The sequence below is a fragment of the Marmota marmota genome, unplaced genomic scaffold (genome assembly GCF_001458135.2).
Source record: "Marmota marmota marmota unplaced genomic scaffold, marMar, whole genome shotgun sequence".
In the NCBI taxonomy this organism is placed as follows: Eukaryota; Metazoa; Chordata; class Mammalia; order Rodentia; family Sciuridae; genus Marmota; species Marmota marmota.
The window spans coordinates 8,978,023-9,001,319 of NW_025999990.1; positions in this window are offsets into that span (position 1 = coordinate 8,978,023).

A 23,297-nucleotide genomic window follows, 5' to 3' on the forward strand; every position below is an offset into this window, starting at 1 on the left:
ATACCCTGGGTTCAATCTTTAGCCCTGAAAAAAAAATAGAAAAGCTGAACAAATGTGAATAAAAGTAAAAATATTGAGTAAGTACTCACAGACCTACTAGCAAAGATAAGCTCAACACACTCTACAATAATATAAAGAAGAATTAATAACAATCATTCTCAAACTCTTCTAAAAAATAAAAGAGGAGGCAATACTCCCTCATTCAGTCTATGAAGCGATTATTGCACTGATAGCAAAACCATCACAGACACACCAGAAAAAAAAAAAGCTATGCAGATCAATGTCTGTTTTAACTACAGGTACAAAATATTATCAAACTGAATCCAATAGCATATTAAAAAGGATTACCCACCATGACCAGTGAGATTTATCCCAAGAATTCAAACATTTTTTCTAACATATTTGCATCAATCAATATTGAGAGAATGAAGGAAAAATAACTCCACATGCTCATCTCAATAGACGAAAAAGTGACAAAACCAACAACCGTTTCGCATAAAAATTATAACAAACTAGGAGCAGTGTGAGTGTTTTCCATGTGCATAAGCCATTTGTGGATTTATTCTCAGAGATTTCAGCCTGCTGCTTTAGGTATGTTCTGCACATGTTTAGCATGGCTTATTGGTTTCAGTCAATCTCTAGAATTATAGAATTCTTTTCTCCAAATCTCAGTTCTATGGGATTTCCCCTACACTCCCGAGGCTAGAAAACTTTGAAGTTTCCCTTAAGGTTGTATTGCTCATACTATGGTTCTTCACAAGCAAATAAGCAACGGAGATGGGGGGAATGGAGAAACAAAGGATATTTGTTCCCCACAATCTTTCCACTATAGGATCCCTTTTCCTCTGTTTCTGTCTAAAGAGAGGACTTTCCCTCAGAGGTTTAAGGAACATCATTGCATCTCCTCCTCAGCATGTCTCCTCAACTAGGGCATCTCTCAGGACAGGGAACATCCCTTTTTGATCCCTACATACTCTGGTTTGCAGCCTCCTCTTTTCCTCGTCCTCTGGCGAGACCAAAATGGCTTCTCTTGGAGATTTTCCCATCACTATCTTCTTCTTCTTCTTTTTTTTTTGGCAGTACTATAGTCAATATTTACTGCAATCTGGCTTATGCACAGGAATTTTTTTCCCCAGGGAGCTGAAAGTATTTTATATTTCTTTTCTTTTCTTTTTTTTTAATTTTTATTGTTGGTTGTTCAAAACATTACATAGTTCTTGATATATCATATTTCACACTTTGATTCAAGTGGGTCATCACTATCTTCTTACTGCTTGCTTGAATACAGTATCTTCTCCGTGCTATTGACTCGGATTTTTCTTTTCACAAATCCTATAATTCTGTCCATAAAAGCCATGCAAAATTTTTCCTAGATTTATTCTTATGTACTTCAAAATTTCGTTGTTATTATTTTCTTTCTAAATTATACATTTCTAAATGGTTAAATTTTAGTGTCTAAAAATGTATCTGATTTTGCATACTGGTCTAACATATAGCAAATTTCTTAATTCTATTATCAATTGTTATAATTTCTTTCTTAATTCCCTTCATGAGACAATAATATTGTCTACTGTGAGAGTTTTTCTTTTTTTTCAGTGTTTATGTTTTTAATTTCTTCATCTTAATTTACTGGCTGGGGTCTTTAGTTCAGTGTGTCTTAGAAACAGATACAGGATACTTTCTGTTGCATTTAAAATTTTAAAATAAATGTTTCAAATACCTACCCAAAGATTCTCTTATTTAGGGTATGCCATTGTTCAAATTCATAGTTTATTATTTTTCTTTATTTTGTGGAATGGATATACAAGTTTAAACTATCATAAATTACATGATATTTTAATTTTTATTTTAAATTAAAAAATGATAAATTGACAAAAATCAAATGTATTTATTGTGTCCAACATGATGCTTTGAAATATGTATAGATTGTGGAATGGCTAAATAACATATGCATTACCTGGCATTCTTATTTTTTTTTTTCTGGTGAGAACATTTAAATCTCTTCCCTTAGCAGTTTTCAAGCATACAACACATTGTCATTAACTATAGTCACCACATTGGTATAATAGATCTCTTGATCTTCGATCTAGTTGAAATTCTGTATGCTTTGAGGAACATCTCCCCTGCTCCCAACCCATTCCAAGATCCTGCTAACTACTATTTTACTCTCTGCTTCTGTGGGTTCAATGTTTTACCTTTTACATATAAGTAAAACCATTTGGTATTTGTCTTTATTTGCCCAATTTATATGTCTTCTAGGTTCACAGATTCTCAAATACCAGAATTTCACTGTTTTTGAAGGCTGAATAGTGTTGTATTGTGTGTATCTACAACATTTTCTTTATCCACTCATTTGTTGCTGGGTTCTTACTTGTAAAACTTGATTTGATTGCAAATCTTGGCTATTATAAATAACGCTGCAATGAACATGTTCAGGTTCTTGATTTTATTTCCTTTGGGTGTGTACCCAAAGAAGGATTACTGAATCACATAATAATTCTATTACTCATTTTTGAGGAAATTTCATATTATTTTTCTTAATGGCTGTAATAATTTACATCCCCACCCATGGTATACAAGGTTTCTCCACACCCTCCCAAATTCTTGTTACCTTTGCCTCTAACAGCCATTCTAGCTAGTATGAGGTATAGTTCATTGTGTTTTTAACTTGCATTTCCCTGATGATTAGACATTTTGAGCATTTTTTGATAAAGCTGTTGGCCATTTAAATGTTTTCTTTTGAGAAGTGCCTATTCATGTCCTTTGCCCATTTTTCAATCAGATTGATTTCTTGCTATTCAGTTGTTCAAATTCCTTATGTATTTTGGATATTAACCCCTTACCAGATATACAGTTTGTAAGTATTTTCTTTCATTCTATAGATTGTCTCTTCACTCTGTTTTATTTGCTGTGTAAAAGTTTTTAGTTTAAGCTAATTCCAATTGTATGCTTTCACTTCTTTTAACCTTTTAATGTAAGAAATTATATTATTAGGATTTTAGTAGGCTTTAAAATCACTCTTGCATTCTTGCTTTAATAATTCAAATTTAGTATATACGTACATATGATATATACACATACACTATCGAGAGAGAGAGAGAGAGAGAGAGAGAGAATGGATAGTATATATGTAACATGGTAATATGGACATACCAGAAGCTCATTTGTTACTCATAGGAGAGTCCTGCCTTTCCTCCACAGTGCCATTCTCAAACTTAATCCATAACAGATACTGAAGAAGTCTGGAATGTGGAGTCGTTTTGTGCCCAAGAATAAAAGGAAACAGATCTTGGTGAGAATTTAGCACTTTGACATAGTAATAATCTGGTTCTTTCAATTAACAATTTTAACCTATTTATATTTGTCATGATTATGGGTATCTTTGGCTATATTCCTCTCCTGCCATTTTGTGCTTTTTATTTATCCTGCTTTTTCTGAAACCTTTTTCTTTTTTTCTTCTTGTGTTTAATTTGGGATTTATCCACTCTTATTGTACTCATCTATTTTATCCCCTTGAATTTGAATAGTTTATATATCAGTAATCTACTCTTATTATTCTTATATATCAGTAATACTAAATGCATTTTCTCCCCAACCAAACAATTGTAACTATAGAATGTTTTAAATCTAGTTATTCTCACCTTACAGGTGATTGCTATGCATAATCTTTGTATTTTATTTTCATCCTCCAATTCACCACAGATGCCATTATTTTCTCTAATAAGTGCTTTTAAAATGTTTACTCACTTTTTTTTACATTTATTTTTTCATCTTTTTTATCCTGTTGCTTCTCAGACCTTGCTTCCTTTTAAAGTTTGCTTTCTAAACTTTCCCTCAGTGTTAATTTTCTGAAGTTCATCCTTCAAACTTTCCTTCAGTAAAGGTCTGTGGTTAAATGTCTATACATTTTTAAAACTTTCACACATTCACTGTGTGTGTCCTTTCATTATATAAATATAGTAGAGGAGTTTCATCCTACATTTCATTCTTTATTTCTTTTATGTGAAAAGGGCAGAGGCAAGAGAGTAACATGAAGTATTATTGTTCCAACATGCATTCCTAAAGTACTTCCGTGTACATTTAATTTCCAAGTGTCTTGAGACAACAGAGTAAAACAATTAACAGTCTGCCAGCTCTGCCCCCAGACCTGCTTTAAACACGGGCTCTGCTGCTTACTCTTTATGTTAATAGGAAAGTTACCTGACTTCTCGCTTACCTCATATTTAAGATCTAGATTGTAGTATACAACTTAGAGAACAGCTGAGAGAGGTAAATGAGATAATGTATTCAGAGTGTATTGCACACTGCTTGACAAAATGATAGCTACCGTTTACTGAGAGCTAATGATGATGATGATACAAAAAGTCTTTCTGAGACAGCAAAGACTTAATTCACTAGAATTAAGTAGTGACCCTACTTGACTATAACTATATCATGATTAAACTTCCTGAGTCTTATGTGTCTGAGTCCCTTTGTTTTAAATGCTGGTTGGAGGAAATTTCAGGGAAAGACAAGTCCACCTAATTCCAGCCTTACATAGATAGAATCTACAGAAGAGCTGTACTTGAAGTTGTGCTTTCATTAACAGTGTTTGAATTCTGCTTTAAAAATTAAGAAATGGAATAAAAGTTTATGACTTATTCTCTTACTACAGTTTTTTTTCTTCTCTTGATTTTTTTTTACTTATAATTTATAGTAAAGAGAAAAATAACCACAAGGGTACCCCTCAATATTATTATATTTGTGTTTACTTACATAATCACACATAGATCAAGATACAGAATATTGCTGGTTTATCAAAAATCTTTTTTATCACATTTCCCCATTAATGTCCCCCAAAGGTAACTATTATTTTGTCTTCCAGTGATTAATCTTACCTGTTTTTGAATACTAACATTTTCTGTGAGATTTATGTTATTGTTAGCTTTTTCTTTGGCAGGGTTGTGTACTATTGTGTTGATATTTAATTATTTTTCCTACTTGATGGCCATTTGGATTATTTTTGATGTGGGATCTTTGCATTTATTGTATTCATTATTCAGTACCAATCTGGAACTGACTCCTAAATGAGCAATTCACTCTGCTCACATTTTTCTCATTCTCTACTTGCCGACACTGTCCATTCCTGTACCTATCGCTATATTTGTTTCCTAGGAATATCTCATTTCTTTCTGTTGCCTATCTAAATCTTAGATTATGTCAGTCTCAACCTCATGTTGAGACCAAATATGTGTGGTGATGGGCAAGCACATGGAAGGTACTCAAGACTATTTCTCATGACATTGTTTCTGTGACTGTCTTGTGCTTACACAGTCAACATCATCCTTACAATCATCTTCAACAAGACCAGGGAAATATTCATTAAGACAACAATATACACAACACAGAACACTACGTTAGATAATAGGCAAGAAATTCTTCTCTCCAGAACATTAGAAGATGGGGAGACAGAAGGTCAAGTATATCATTATTGATCTTCCTTGTGCTGAAGGCATGTGACAGAGGGTAAGTGGTTGAGAAGTTAAAAATAAGGAATCACTCATAGAGGGGCTTGAGAGAGGTCTTGGCCAAGGGCTGCAGGAGCTGGGGCCAAATGGAAAATCAAGAAAATGGTTCAAAAAATTGAAAATAGCACAAATGTGGTTGTTGCTGGATAGCATGTCGTCCAGGAAATAATGAATCAACTAAAGGAATTGTGTAGGGAAGTAGTGAGCAACAGGCATGAAAACTGGAAAATTCATTTTTAAGAGACTCACAGACCAGGAATTTAGTATGGTTTTTATCATTTTGGAAGTGGAGTGACAAATTTGACTATGGGAACAAGATCATATTTTTGCTGCAATAAAAATGAGTATGTAGTAATGGTTGGAGAGGGTTAAACGGGCATTAAAAAGTGGTAACAATGATTTGTGAGCAAGGTGTTGAAATCCTGAAAGAAGTAATGGTATTGGAAATGAATAACGAAGGACTTTACACTAACAAAAAAAAGAATCAATAAAGCTTGTTAAATTAGGTGGGGAAGCAAACAGGGAAGGGGTCAAGGAGGCTCCCAGAGAGTCCTGCAAACCTAGAAGCAGAGTGGTGCCACAGTTCACTCTGGATCCCTTACGTGTTCACCATGTAAAACGTGTTGTGATAGATCCGTGGAATTTAAAGGAACTGAGGGTACCCAGGAAATCATGAGCAATAGGTAATTAGAGAAATGAAACTCATGATGTGTAGGGAAGTTGGGGCTGGAGTGGTGCAGACAGCCATGAGGAGCTGAAGGTTTGTAAGGGCACAGGAGTAACAAGGGCTGAAGAAGACAAGCAGGCTAGGTGGTACATAGCCTTTAGGAAGTACAAGAGTGGGAGAAAAGGAAAAGGAAAAACCTTCTACTTAGAAATGCTAAAGCTGCTGTGAAGTACGTTACTTCCATTAGAGTACCCAGGTCTTGTACTCAGAAAAGGACTCACTTGTCTTCATACATTTCATCCCATTTCTAAAAGTGAGGCATTTCCCTTCCATTTTGACAACCGCAAAACCTATGGCACTAAGAAAGTTCTGACATGATCGTGCTTAAAAATGAGGCCTTCAATTCTTCAAGACTTTAACAATTTTTGATTTCTAGTCTTTTTTCATAACCATGTTGCATTCAATTTCCTTATTTTTCATGGGAAGGAGAAACATGAGCCGGAGCTGAAAAATGCATTTGATATCATCCAACTGATTTTAAACTCTGCCGTTTGATAGGTAGCGAGAATGCCCTAACAACATTGCTACGGAGTTCTCTAATTTGTTTTTTGCAGCTTCGTGCTGCAAGCAATTTGTCACCTAAAATGCTAATAGAACTTTCACGTATTGAAATGAGCGATGGAAGCAGCCCTGTAGATCATCATGGTTACAGTAGGGCAGAATTTTAGACAGGGACTTATAAAATTTTAAATTGATCCCGCATTTGACCTTAGACAAAAAGGCAAAAATGAACAAGTAGGTACTGCACCCATGTAAAAGGAAATATCTCATCAGCAAACAATAAATCTGATCTTTAAATGCCAGTTTTAACAGGCCCATGTAATGCTTGAAGGCAGATATCAGTCAACTTTAAGGTCATTGTCAAACAGCAAAAAGGAATTCAATATTCAAGTATCATAAAATATATTGTTATAAAACATGAATTTCATTGATATTTTTATTTGTAGCGATAAAGTAATTACATTTCTGTATTAGTATAGCTATAGCAGACTTGGGAATTTTAGAAATATACAACTGAGAGATGCAAACCTTTCATTATTTTTAATATGCAATTAAATCTTCAAAAACTATTGCTGCCCAATCAACACTTTATTGGCAATAATCTTTATTATACCAAGATAAATAAGAACTTGTGTGTGCATAGTCCTCATACTAAAGAATGAACGCTGGGAGTTAGATAATTATGACCCTTTATTTGGAAGTCAAAGGAGTCAAGTAGATTAAAAGGAAATGGCTTTGGAAGCAGACAGAGCTGTTTTCAGTCCTGACTTGCAGGAATTCCAACCAGTGGAAAGTATGGTCCTCATTTTTCATGTCTGTAATATAATGAAACTTTCCTCCAAGTTCGTGATGAAAATCATAACAGATAAACATGAAAGTTGTCTTCAACTTAACTTCAGAAATTTATCAAATCTATACAACAGTGAGTGCATATTATGATCTGAATGTTATGCCTTCCTCACAAATTCACATGTTGAAATGTATAAAGTGACTTTTCTGATGTGATTAGATCTTAAGGGTTTCACCCTCATGAACAGTATTGGTGACCTTATAAAAGAGTTCAAAAGGGCTTGTTAATTCTATCTGCCATGTGAAGCCACATAGAAAGTACCATCTGTGAGAAATAGGCCTTCACAGACATCAGGTCTCTTGTGCCTTGCCCTTGGGTTTCCCATCTTCCAAATTATTTCTGTTGTTTAAAAATTCTCCAATTTAGTTGGCATGGTGGTGGCCATCTGTAATCCCAGCAACTCGAGAGGATGAGCCAACCTCAGCAACTTAGCAAGGCCCCAGGTAACTTAGTGAGACCATGTCTCAAAATAAAAACTTAAAAGGGCTAGGGATGTGGCTCAGTGGTTAAGCACCCCTTTTATAAAGTGCTCCCTGCACCCTCCCCCCCAAAAAAAAAGAAAAGAAAAAAGAAGTAATTATAGCATCTAAGTGTTTTGTTATAGAAACATGGACAGACTGAGTTAGTGCATCTGATTCTACATAAGCATACAGTAATAAAATGTGATGATTATACTCATAACATTTAGATTGCTGTCACTTCTGCCTCTTAAACACATGGCAAATGTGATCGTTTTTAGAAGTGGTGAATAAAGTGTAGATTTAGATAGAAGGAGGTTCATAGCAATTCTGGCCATGTGACATTCTGGGGAAGTTTACACAAGCCAGGAGAATAATGAATATCAGTTGTTGTATTAACCAGTTCAGACTACCATAACAAAATACCACGGACTTGGTGGTGTAGGCAACAGAGATTTATTTCCTCAAATGTCCAGAGTCTGAAAAGTTCAAGATTGAAGTGTCATCCAGTTTGGTTTCTGATGAGACTTTCTTCATGGCTGGAAAATGGCTCCCTTCTTGCTATATTCTCACGTGGTCTTTCCTCACTGTGTGTGGGGGTGGGAAGTGAGCTCATTTTATTTCTCTTCTTCTTATAAGAACCCCAATTTTATCAGATTGGGACCTCATTGCTATGACCTCATTTTACCTCAATTACCACCTTAGAAAGCCCTTCTCCAAGTATAATTTGAATCCAGTTCATAACAGATGCCTTGAGTTGAAGAAGGGTGTTCCAGGACTATGATGATGTTTGGAGAAAGTTGTCAGGGGTAGGGTAGGGGGATTTGGGCAACAAGACCTGAAATTCTTGGTTACCAAAATTGCTAAAATTTACTAAAATATCTTGAAGTGTATAATGCAGACTAATTTAACATGTGGGCAAGGGACAGTTTGAGACTGTTGGACTTAATACCTATCAAATGGAAAGGTAACGGCCATTTGGTTTAGGTAGTATGATCAGAGACATAAATCTGCCTTAGGAAATGTGGCTGGAGATGGAAATGCTGGAAAAGGTTGACGGAATGCATCAGTTACAAATGCATTCAAATATGTTTGGGTGTCTGCAAGTGGTAGATGTGTCTAACTCTTCCACCTCCCCTGTAATAGTGAGCTGCCCCCTAGAATAGGGGAATGTACTTTCCCACCTCTTTAATTTTCTGCTTCTCTGCCAAGGAAAGCACTTCCTAAGTAGCCACTGGTTGAAGACTGAGTTACAAGAGCACATTTGGACTGTACTCATCCCAACAGAGAACTCTCCTAACTTAACTGTATGCTCATGAGTGAGGAGATGGCAGACTCATTAATACATTTTGATTTTTGGTATATTTATTAGCCAGCATTCTCCAAAGAACTAACAAAATTAGATTTGGTTTCTGTGATGATGGAAGCTAAAACGTTTTGCCATTTGCCTTCTGCATTTACAAATAGGAGAATCATGGAAGTTAGTAATATTGTCTGATCTCAAGATCCTAGAATCAGAAGTTTAATGCCCAAGGGAAGGAAGACAGACATTTCAGGTCAGTTAGAAAAAAGTGCACCCTTCCTGTGCCTTCTGTTCTATGCAGGATATCAATGGATTGGATGATGCCCCCACAATTTGATGAGGGTGGCCTTTCTAAGTCTAATGTCATCTCTTCCAGAAATACCCATAGAAACACAGAAACAGTGCTTTATAAGCTGTGCAGGCATCGCTCATCCCAGTCAGGTTGACACAGTATATAACCATCACAGTGTAAATGAATATAAACAAATATAAAAATTTTATTTAGTTCTCCAAATAGATTATGGTGGCAATGAAAAGAAGCAGTAGATAGTGGGACTTCAAAAATTTTTTATATCAATGAGTAAGTAATGAAATTGCCAATATTAGAATACAGCAATATTCTAAATACATTGAATATGACAAGATGAACTACTCTTGGTTTCTTGATTTTGCAAATAGTCAATAAATACTTGTTAAATAGAAAAGAATGTGGCAAGTCTATAATATAATATTGGCAAATAATACAATAAAATGAACAGTCTTTTCTGAATTCCTACTTCAGTATGACTTATACCGCAAAGTAAAGATGAAAATAATCACATTAAAAGGTTTCCCCCCATCAAGATTATAAAATACTACAAGGTGGGGTCATTTCCCATTTCCTTTGAAACCCTTTCTTTAAAACCATGTGGTGTGTGCATATCATGGACACGCTGGTGAAGTGGTAGGCTGCTGTCATTGAGGAAACACTTGAAGCACAATGGGTCCACAAATCTGTACCTGTCACCAACTTGCTTTCTACTTATATTATTTCCCACCCTGGTTGAGTTTACAAAGACAGCTCAATTGTACAAGTGAATCATCTTAAATGATTACATGTTGATACATATCATATACCCTATCCTAAAGAATTACCAGGTTCAAGATCCTGATCTAGAAGCTAGACATAGACATGCACACAGCACCATGATCTGCCACTCTACTCCTGCACAGTCTACACAGGACAAAGTACTCCTCTTTCATGTCCTCAAAAGAATTGTTTTGCTATAGAGAATAGTGGATAGCATTTTGTAAAGCTGAATGATATATCTGAGTAGATATGGACTGAATTTCTTGTAATAAATGACACTACATAGTATCTTTATGTTTAGTAAATAAAGAAAAGGAGAGAGGCTCAACTCTGGAAGGATGTGTACTGATTTTCCAAGTGCCAATAAAGACCGCAGACATTTTGAATATAAGGTCTTTTCCCGATGGCCATCCTCAAATTAATGATTTAGAATATTCGGAGGTGCAACAAAGAAATGTTCATTTTGACAAATTTCAAAGGTGACTTTATGTATTTCACTGAGAAGAAATAACTAAGAGCAGATAAATATAGAGATGATAGAAAAAGTGAAAGACAACTCAAGTGAGATGGTACCTTTTGAGAAAGGTGGCATGAGGGGATGTGAGAATCATGCAACCAGAAAAAACCCAATTCTAATAAAGTGGTAAATATAGATTTTAAAGAATTAAGTCTTTAGCTGGGCGCAGTGGCACATGCCTGTAATCCCAATGGCTACGGAGGCTGAGGCAGGAGGATAGCAAGTTCAAAGCCAGCCTCAGCAAAAGTGAGGTGCGAAGCAACTCAATAAGACCTTGTCTCAAACTAAAATACAAAATACGGCTGGGGATGTGGCTCAGTGGCCAAGTACCCCTGAGTTCAATCCCCAGTCCCTCCCCCTCAAATTAAGTCTTTATAAGGCAAGATTTATTTTTGGTTCTAGTATACCCAGGAACAATAACTGTCTTACTTATGTCTGTCACTATGTTTATTTTGCACATTAAGTTATTTATCAAATTTTCTTGAGTATAGCTCCGAATATTTGTATTATCATTCCCATGGTTGTTGCTTTTATTGATATTCAATAGCTTTTTTCTAGATGGCTACAACAGCCTCCTCATTAATGACCCTGACTCTGTCCTTTCCTTTCTCCCATTCATCTACTCATATGCTACACTAGTGGTTGCTGTGGGACAAATTTTGTCCCCCCAAAAGGAATACTCAAGTTCTAACCCTCAGCACCCATGTATGTAAACTCCTATGGGAACAAGAACATTATAAGTATTTAAATTAAGATGAGGTCATAATAATGGATTGGACTGGACCCTATTCTGTAAAGTGACTGGAAATGTGAACACAGCGCTAGAGACCCACAGGAAGAGCCCTGTGTGCTGAGGGGAGGTATTGCAGTTATGTTGACACAAGTCAAGGAACCCTCAGGACCGGGGGAGGTGCAGAACACATTCTCCTTCTGAGCTCTCAAGGAGGAAATCAGTACCTTGATTTCAGATTTCTGTCCTCTTGAACTATGAGATAATAAATTCCTGTTGTTTTAGCCCATTGTGGTATTTTGTTTTTATTATATTAGTAAGGTCCAGTCTTTCTAAAACTAAATTTAATTATCTCATTTTTTTTTCTCAGAATTACCTAATAGCTTCCTAATAAACCTGAACTCTTAAGAAAGACACACAGGTCTCTTCAATCTTTGTGTCCTACATATTGAGTCTGTCTCCTCTCTTTCTGCCATTTATATCAAACAATTTGAATTTCTCTGATTTTGACCCATGCTCTCATTCTATTGTTCCTTTGTGTAGACTGATCTCCTATCAGATCTACAAATTCCACTTCTGAAATGCAACCACTTGGAAACACTAACTCAAGTATAGGCCTTTGAAGTATTAATCCAAGTGACGCATTCTACAGAAGCTTTTCTGGACCTTTGTCATCCCAACACAGTCTTAGGGGCTTCCCCCTCTCTCATTTTTTGCAATTTATATAGACCTTTGTTTTAGAATTTGCCAGATTATAACATAATGGTCTGAAAAATGTGTCTTTCCCTCCCATTATGTGATAAAGTCTTCGAAGCAAGTCGCTTTGTCTTATGTTCAAGTGCTCAGTCATTCAGGTCTTGCCTTAAACGTGGTGGGCCTTCAACAACCATCTGTTAAGTGAATGGACAAATGAATGAGTGAAGACATTATATATTAAAGAAAGATTTCATCATTCCCACAGGGCAGGAACTGGATTTCCACCAATGGGTGCCACTTTTTTCATTTAACACAGACAGTAAAGGTAACATTGCATTTGGCATTTGAATGTGTCTTCCTCTTTGTTGTTAATGCAGGTTGTAATCACCATCACCTACGCCAGGCTTATAGGGAAGAAGTAGGACTTTTGTCTGACAGCTCAGCCAACTACACTCTGCCCTTTCTTTAAACCTACTTAAAAGATGGTCATTCTAATGTGTGTGGGGAAAAAAATGTGTTTCTGGTAGCTATCCTGAGAATTACAGGAAGTGCAAGCATTGATGAACCAAAACACATAGTTCTGTGACTCATGGCACCTTAGTTTGCCCTGAGTTGCTTTATTAAAATGAGCTATGTGACATTGCCCTGATTCAGTGTGCACTCAAAATTAGCTTCAAGTTATTAAATTTCATAGTTTTCCGACCTGATTTGGAGCCAAATAAATTATTTCATACAATAACAAAATGAGTATTTTTAAAAGTACCATTGATAAAAAAAAAAGTTTGAAGATTAATCTGATCAGTTTTCTATAAGGTTTTATAAGTAGACACGTAAGCTAATCAAATAGATAGAGCTAGATAGATAGGTGATAGATCTCACATACACATTTAATTCCTTATAGAAGTATTGGATCAATGATGTTGAGAGAAAATGACTGAGATTCCAATTCAAAGAAAGTATGACCTGTTAACTTCATCTCTTCAGTTTTGTTTCATTGTTGGTTCTTCCGTGGGTCCTGGAGAGCATGGGAAGGCCTTTGGCTCTGAGGAAGCACAAAAGCAGTGGAGATGCAGCAGCCTAACAGATGGGTACGGTGCTCCAGGACCCGCATCAGAGCTGTCATCAATGCCCTCCCAGCTTCACCCCCAGGCTCCCCAACAGTGTGCACCTGTAGATTGTTGGCTCAGCTCTTTTTGCTACACCATGAGAAATACCCTGCCTGTCAGGAAAACCTTTTTCCTCTGTGAGCATTTTGATTGATTTCCAGGCTCTTTCATTTGAATTTGGCTGTGCTTGTTGTCATCATTACTTGACAAGTGTCTGCACAAGCAGCGTGCTACCTCTTGAAAATTCCCCAAATAGCTTGAGGATTCAAGGTTTGGGGGAGACTTCTCCAGATACTTGTGACTGTGAAACTGGGACAACATAAAGATTGTCAAAAGTTGGTCAGTGATGGAGCATTTTTGCCCTCTGTTCTACAGTGACAGGATATAAGAAAAAAATTGAGAGATCATGTCCAGACTTGGCATTTTACTTATGTGACAACTGGTTTGGAAAAGACAGATTATTTCTTGTAGTTCACACTTTTTCCCTTCCCTTTTTCTATATATTTGTTGGTGCATTATAATTATACATAATGGTGGATTCATTGTTACATATTTGTAACATACACACAAATGAACAATATACTTTGGCCAGTATCATTCCTCAGGATTTCCCCTTTCCCTCCCCTCCTCCCTCCCCCTGGTCCCTTTCCTCTATTCTCTTGATCTCCTCAATTTTCATGGGCTCCTCATGCCCCACATTTCTTTTCCTTTTTCCTCTCTACCCTGTATGTGAGAGAAAACATGACCCTTGACTTTCTAAGTTTGACTTATTTTATTTAATATATTTTTCTCAAGTATCATCTATTTTCCTTCAAATGCCACAATTTCATTCTTCTTTATCACTGAGTGAAACGCCATTGTGCATATATGCCACATTTCTTTTATCCATTCGCATATTGAGAGACATCTATACTGATTTCATGGTTTAGCTATTGTGAATTGTTCTGCTGAAACATGGCTCTACATGTATCTTTATCGTATATTGACTTTATTAATATAAATGCCAAAGAGTGGTATAGCTGGGTCACATGGTGGTTCCATTCCTAGTCTTTTGAGAACTCTCCATACTGATTTCCACCAACAGTGTAAAAGTATTCCTTTTTCTCCACATCCTCTTGAGCATTTATTAGTGTTTGTATTGATGATTGCCATGCCAACTGGTGGGAGATGAAATCAATGTAGTTGATTTGCATTTCCCTAATTGCTAATGATGTGGAATATTTTTCACACATTTGTTGGTCATTTGTACTTCTCCTTTTGAGAAGAATTTTTGGTTCATTTGTCCATTTATTAAATTGGCTTATTTATTTTTGGTATGAAGTTTTTTGAGTTCTTTATATATTATGGATGTTAATCCCTTGACAGAAGAGTAGCTAGCAAAGATTTTCTACCATTCTGTAGTCTATCTCTTCACATTCTTAAAATTGTTTCATTTGCTCTGCAGAAGCTTTTTAATCTGATGCCATTCCATTATTAAGTCTTGGCATTATTTCCTGAACTTTAGGCATCCTATTGAGAATGCCTGTGCCCATATGTTGGAGTTTTGACCATATGTTTTCTTCTAGGAGTTACATAGTTTCTGATCTAATTCCTAGGTCTTTCATCCATTTTGAGTTGACTCTTGGGCATAGTGAGACATAAAGATCTAGTCTCATTTTTCTACACATGAATAACCAATTTCCCCAGCACCTGTTGTTTAAAATGTTGTCTTTTCTCCAGTGCATGTTTTTGGCACCTTTGTGACAGATCAGATGGCTATATCTGTGAGGGGTTGTCTCTGGGTCTTCTGTTCTGTTCCACTGGTCTGTGTGTCTGGTTTTTATGCCAGTACCATGCAGTTTCTGTTATCGTAGTCAGGTAGGGTGATGCCTCCAGCCTAGCTATTTTGGCTGAGAATTACTTTGACTATTCTGGGTCTTTCATTCTTCCAAATGAATTTTAAGACTGATTGTTTCTAGTTCTGTAAAGAATGTCATTGGTATTTTGATGGGGATTGCATTGAATTGGTAATATGTCCATTTTAACAACATGAACTCTGCCTATCTAAGAACATGAGAGGTCCTCCTGTCTTCTAAGGTCTTCTTCAATTTCTTTCTTCAATGTTCTATAGTTTTGATTGTAGTGGTCTTTAATCTCCTTAGATTTATTCCTAGGCTTTTTTTTTTTTTTTGAGGCTATTGTGAATGGAATTATTTTCCTGATTTCTTTCTCAGCAGACACATTGCTAGTATATAGGAAAGCTATTGATTTTGTATGTTGATATTATTACCTGCTACTTTGCTAAATGTGTTAATTAGCTGTTCTTGTGGAGCTTTTTATATTTTCTATGTACAGAAGATCATCACCTGCAAACAGTGATAATTCAACTTCTTCCTTCCCTATTTTTATCACTTGTGTTTCCCTCTCCTGTATAATTGCTCTGAATACAAAATCTGTTACTATACTGGATAGGAGTGGTGAAAGTGGACACCCCTGTCTTACAGATTTTAAAGGAAATGCTTCCAGTTTTCCCCTTATAGTGTTGGCTTGGGTTTGCCATCTCTAGCCTTTATGATATTAAGGTAGGTTCTTTCTATCCCTAGTTCCTTCCGATTATTTAAAATCATGAATGGATGCTGAATTTTTCCTAAGGCTTTCTCTGCATCTATTAAGATTAATATGTAATTTTTGTCCTTAATTCTATTTATGTGATGAATTTCATTTATTGAGTTGCATATGTTAAACTGTTTTACCCTTTTCTTAAGAACTTCTTGGAAAAGGATTATGACCCCTAGAGAGTTGAATAATCTCAAGGAAGTCTTCACTGACTTCTCACACTTACCTCTTTATCCCCAGAGATCTTTTGGTTTCCTTCTTGGTCTTGTAAGTATGTTGTACATATTACTAGTGTTGCATTTCCATTTTGAGTCATAATTGCATGTTGATAAATATAGGCTCCTTGAGGGCAGATTCTTACCTTACTTCTGAATCTTTCATGCCTATGAAATAGGTACTGTATAATATGTGTTAAATAAATTATTTATTCAACATGAGTGTCTAATGGCAGAGATGAACAAATGAGTTACTCAGTGAATGAATGAAGGAAGAGGGGAAGAGAATTAACTGTCACCATCTTTTTACAGGATAAATATCATAGGAATTGTCTTCATGCTCTTGGGAGGGTATATGCTTTTCCAGTAACAGCAATGTTTATAAACTGAGGTTTTTAAACCTGGTCAAAATATCGGGAAACATTGATTTCCAGCTCACTGCTTCTATCACATTTTCATGAACAAAGATGAAATAATTTGGTACTTAACCTAAGGATAATTTCAGACTAGATTTAAATACATACTAATGGATTGTTTTGAGTAATTCCATCACGTATACTTCTTGCTACTGTGACCTAGAATTTTTAAAAATATTTTATTAGCAATAGATCTTATAAATTAAAAGAATAAAATTTGTGTTTTGAAATATCTAAACCCAGTGCAAAATATACTTCACATCTTCAATAGTGAATATGTACACATTTCTGTGTTAATTCTTCATTACTTAAACCAACATTTATTGGGAGTCTATTTGTGAAGAAGTTCAGCTGTTTTCCCTAAAATGAAGAAAAATTAAAAACTCAATCCTTGTTCTCAATATACATAAAATTATTATTATTACACTCAGTCAAGCTGGAAAAGCCCAAATTCCTATATTTATAGATATTTCATTTACTAAGTTACCTATCATATTACATACACTGTATGTGTAAACACATACTTTCATAAATTGACCCAAATAATTCTGATATTATTCTGACATTGTGAAAATGTCATTGATGAGTAAAATAAGTTTAAATTTTCTGATGCAAATGAGGCATGTTTCATGCTGACAATTATATTTACCAACTAAAAGACTAGGTACAAAGAAATTGCAGACTTAATAGTTTCAATATTTAATAAAATTTTAAGTCCAGTATCCTGTATTTTAAACAATATGAAAATTAATATTAAGCTCAAGCATATAGAAACTGCTGTGAATGTTGTGAAGGAACCTGAATTTCTCTACTATGCACAACAACATTTACATACAACTGTTTATTAAAGTGTTGGTGTGGAGCTGTTAGAGCAAAATAATACTTTTTTTTAAGTACAAGACTTACTGTGGAAACTAGTTGAAGAAAATTTAAAGCTTAAAAAGTGTTTTACTGGGGGTAAGAATAGCAGCAAACAGTTATGGGGTATGGGTTATGTGGTCAGTATATTGTATTTCATCTATGTCCTTTAGCAGAATAGTATAATGTACATGGGACTCAAATGCCTTGGAATCCAACATGGCTTCATAACTTTCAGCTTTGACACAGTTTGCCACAGCAGCAGTTGAAAATACCTCTGGTTTATATAGAATAGTGTTTACCAAGGTCAGAGGAGAATGGAATATTGCTGTTCAATTGGTATAAAGTTTCAGCCATGCAAGATGAATAATCTTCTATAGATCTACTGAACAACACAGCACATATAGTTGACAATACTATAGTCTACACTTTAAAATTTTAAAAGGACAGATCTCATGTTAAGTGTTCTTAGCATGTGTACACACACACACATGAAGACATTGATGGAAATGTTGGATATGTCTATAATCTTGATAGTGGTGATAGTTTCATGGGTGTATGTATACATCCAAACTCATCAACTTGTATGCATTGAGTGTGTGCAATTGTTTGGACTCAATTATACTCAATACAGCTGTTAAAAATACCTCTGATTTTCTAATGAGAGATAAAAATACACACTAAAAGATGTAAACTTATGGGTAAGCATATTAATCAATGATCCAGTCCCCCACCCAAATGACATTGGAACTCTTGCAGCAGCTTGTATTTCTGATGCAAAATTAGAGAGATGGAGTTTTCAAAGATACAATCTACTTTACACCATCAGGAAAAGGTGTTGACAGTCAATGTGAATATAGTGCAGAGTTAGGTGTATGAGAGTTGGAGTGACCACCTTTATGATGCTTCAAGTCTGAGGCTGAACCAAGGGGCTGAACTTTGGTCAATCGTCCCTTTTTTCTCTCCCAATCCACGCACCTAACTGATGCTCTCATTTTGTTACTCTTCATCTTATGCACTAACGATGAATAAAGCATTACCTCTGCTACATTACTGGCAAGTCTAAAGATAAATATTTCCTAACTTCTTAGTTGTTATAACAATTGGTACTGGTGAAAACCCTGAAAGAATGACAGCTCACTATAATAAGGGGCTGGTTTTCAAAGAATACCAAAATTAAAATAAATAAATAAATAAATAAATGTGTGGTTAAGCATCTTATTAACTAATTTCAGTTTTTTCCATCTCACTCTTTCTGTTGAATAATTTTATGTTCAAGTAACATCTAATTGTGTAAGTGTTCCTATTTAGGGTTGAGTGTAAAAATTTTGTGTAATTATTGATAGTCATATATTTAATAACCTTGAGACCATTGTCTTTTATGATATAGACAAGAGAAATGCTAAATAGCAAGGATAAATATGTGGGCTTTGAGGTTTTTTTTTTCCTTATCAAACATTTATTGCTAAACATTATTTCTCTTGTTTGTTTGTTTTGTAGTACTGGGGATTCTGCAAAGGGCCTTAAACATCACTGAGTTACACTCCCAGACATTTTCCTTTCCTTTTGTATGTGGTGTGATACTGGGGATTGAACACAGGGCTTTGGCCATGCTAGGCAAGTGCTCTCCCTCTGAAGTACATCCTCAGTCCTTATAAATATGATTTCTTTACATCTCACTAAAATTGAAGATGGATGAAAGACTAGCCAAAAGATTATATGTACTCCACAAAATGACATCGGATAATACAAAATAATTTTTGAGTCCACTGCCCCATGGTTCCAGTGCTTGCAATAGACCAGTCACATGTGGCACAATGACTGGCACATACTGTAGCTCTCTCTCTCTCTGGGTTAAACCTGGAATCTACATGTTTAGTAATTATCAGCAAAGGTACTGGCATAAGAGGATTTGTTCTCTATTTTTTCCTTTCTCCTGATTTAGTACCGAGCATTTCCTCATGAAAACCCATTTTTTAGTTTATTTCTGCCTCTATTTTTTGATTTGTTGCAATACTGAGGATTGAACCCCACCAGGGACACTTTACCCCTGAGCCATACCCCCAGTATTGCTGCTGCTGCTTTTTTTTTTTTTAAATCTTGAGACAGGGTCTCATTAAGTTGTCCAGGCTGGCTTCCAACTTGTGATCCTCCTGCCTCAGCCTCCCAAGTTGCTGGGTTTACAGGTCACCATGCTCAGTTTATCTCTACTTCATTAAGTACAAGAGAATTAGAGAGAAAACAGGAAATCATAGATGAGCAATGCAATCATGGAAATGTAAATAAATGATGATGAGAAGGAGAGTGTGCTAACGCTTTTCTATACAAGTTTCTACATTTGTCCTTGGTCATAGCAATCAAGTTGGCAATACAAGAGTTGAGATTTTTTCTACTTATTGGTATCTCAAACTACTCCATTGCATCATTGTTACAAATATATGAGCTTCAGCTATGTCTCTATTTGACATTGCAATTAAAAGGGAACAAGATATAATGTAAAAAGCATGGTGTTTCTATTCAGAAAACCTAATTCATATTTGACTCACCACTTAATCCATGTAAGTCAAATACAACATTTGAACATTCTTGTTCTGAGCTCAGTTTTCTTATATATTAGTGATACGTGTTTGTATCCAGTAACATACCAAATTAATAAATAATTATTATATAACATATTACCAATGATGTATCATAACATATGCATGCATGTGTATTAGTGTGTAAAATTGAGTACTAGAAGTAATTTGAAATTATACCTTTGATGTGACTTCTAGGTATGATATATTAAAATGTCAAGAAATTGATTCTTTCAAAAAATATAAAATTGGTAAATCTGTCAAAAATAATCATCACAGGGTCTGGGGATTAACCAAAGGTAGCAAGAAAAAAGGAGGTGTTTATTTTTTTTATAAACAACTGGATTTGGGGGGGAGAACACTGAGTGTCCCTTGACTTCATTTGGTGAGAATGATGGTTTTACCTACATATGTCTGGATAGGAAACCAGCAGCTTTTCTCCCAGAGGTTGCATTTAATTTGAGGTATAGGGAAAATCCTTTAACAATGCAGATGAACAGGAAGTGAAGGAGGGAAACCTGAAGCTTTGTTGGCCTGGCTTTGTCATCTCCATGGGCCTGAGTAGTGGGGTAGATAGAAGATTAACAGAGGGACAGACTCTAGAGATGAGAGAGTCATAAAGAGCTAAATGGGCTGTGTACATATTCCTGCCTGTGCAGGAAAGTACATGAGCAGGGAGAACTAAGAGAGCCTGGCAGAAAATAAATGCCAAAAGAGCCTTGAGTAACAGCTCAGTTCTGAATGAGCTCTCCAACCCTGGCTCATGCTGTGGATGGAAAGCTGTGGATGGAAGCCTGATGGACTCAAGCTATGTGAGCACAACGCCTGCCCCAAGCACTGGTTGACTACTGAGCTGTATAGACAACTGAGCAAACCAGTAGGAAGCCAGTCTAAAATTAAAAGTAAGAACAAAGCAACTGAATATAGACATCCAGGGACAAATACCACATAGGAGATGGTTGTTAAAGTTTAGGTCTAGGTAAGTTACAAAAAAATAAAAACTCAAAAGAGTTATCACAATCTAGAATCGTTAAAATATATGAGCTCTGTAGTATTAATGCAAAAATATGTAATTGAATATAAAAATATAAACCATACTCAGGAAGAAAAGTAGTTAATAGAAATTGATGTTGTGTGGGCCCTAGATGTTGGGCTTAGCAAAGATTTTAAGGGAGCTATTTTAAATATATTTGAGGAATTGAAGAAAACTACACTCAAATATTTTAGGAAAAACAGATCACAATGACTTAATAAATACTGAGTAGAGAAATGGAAACTATAATTTGAAGAACCAAAAGGAAATGTTAGAATTCAAAAGAACAATAATCAAGATGAAGCATTCATTAGAAGTGTCCAGTAGTAGAGTAGAAGTTGCAAAAAAAATGATCAAATTAAAAATAGAAACCATGCAATTTGAAGATGGATAGGAACAAAGTCAACATGTATGTGTAATCATAGTCCCAGAAGAGATACAGGAGGGAAAGGGGGAAAATTGAATAAATAACAATGAAACTTTCCCTAAATGAATGAACAGCATTAATCTGGAGATCTGGGGAAATCAATGAACTTAAGGATGGTAAACTCAAAGTAGGAGGGACAGCTGCCTGTTCATCTGAAGAAGTAGACAGTGGAAGGCACCTCACATTGATGAAAGCAAAGACAGGCCACAATTTTAAATTCTGCAATGCTATCACTGGGAAATAAAGTCATTCCCAAATAGACAAACCAAAGAATTCACTGACAGAAAGACCTGCCTGCTAAGAAACACTAACGAAGTCCTTTGGGATAAAAGAATACAAATCCAGACAGCAATATGATTTTTTTTCCTTTTTAAAAATTATTTATTTATTCTAATTTGTTATACACAACTATAGAATGCAATTAATTTCAGATTACACATATAGAGTACAATTTTTCAAGTTCCTGATTGTATACAAAGTATTTTCACACCATTCGTGTCTTCATACATGTACTTAAGGTAAGTGATGTCTAACTCATTCCACCATCATTCCTACCCCATTATCTCTCCCTTTCCCTCCCTCCCCTTTGTCCTATCTAAAGTCCCTCCATTCCTCCCATGCACCCCTACCATTATGAGTTAGCATCCTCATATCAAAGAAAACATTTGGCCTTTGGTTTTTTTGGGATTGGCTTACTCCACTTAGCATTATATTCTCCAACTCCATCCATTTACCTGCAAATGCCATGATTTTACTCTCTTTTAATGCTGAGTAATATTCCATTGTGTATATATACTACAGTTTCTTCATCTATTCTTCTACTGAAGGGCATCTAGGTTGGTTCCATAATTTAGCTATTGTGAATTGTGCTGCTGTAAACATTGAGTGGTTGCACCAATTTGCAGTCCCACCAGCAGTGTATGAGTGTACCTTTTTCCCCACATCCTCACCAACACTTATTGTTTGTATTCTCAATAGCAGCCATTCTGACTGGAGTGAGATGAAATCTTAGAGTAGTTTTTATTTGCATTTCTCTAGTTGCTAGAAATGTTGAACATTTTTTCATGTTTGTTCATTGATTGTATATCCTCTTCTGAGACGTGTCTGTTCAGTTTCTTAGCCTATTTATTGATTGGGATTTTGTTTGTTTGTTTTGGTGTTAAGATTTTTGAATGCTTTATATGTCCTAGATATTAGTGCTCTATTTGATGTGCTTATGGTAAAGATGTGCTCCAATTCTGTAGGCTCTCTATTCACCTCATTGATTTTTTTTCTTTTGTTGAGAAGAAGCTTTTTAGTTTGAATCCATCCCATTTATTGATTCTTCATTTTAATTCTTGTGCTACAGGAGTCTTATTAAGAAAGTTGGGTGCCGCAGTCTGGCTGCAGCAAACTAACCGAGGGGTGACGAGCAACTTGTGAAGGTTGATACGGTAGGAGTGGGAGCCATTTATTGTAGGACAGTAGGGGTATATATACATAACTAATTACACACAGCTTATCTTAATTAACATAAACTAGGTACAGCAGTCAACGAATAAGGAATCATTATCTTAATGATTACACACAGTTTAGCTTAATTGACATAATCTAGACACAGCAGTCAGTCATTAAGGATTCCCTATCATCTTAATAGCTTGCTGGCGTTACTTCTCAAACCACTCCCTCTGGCAAAGTGCCAGGAGCCATCTTGACTTGTTTACAGACCCTAAC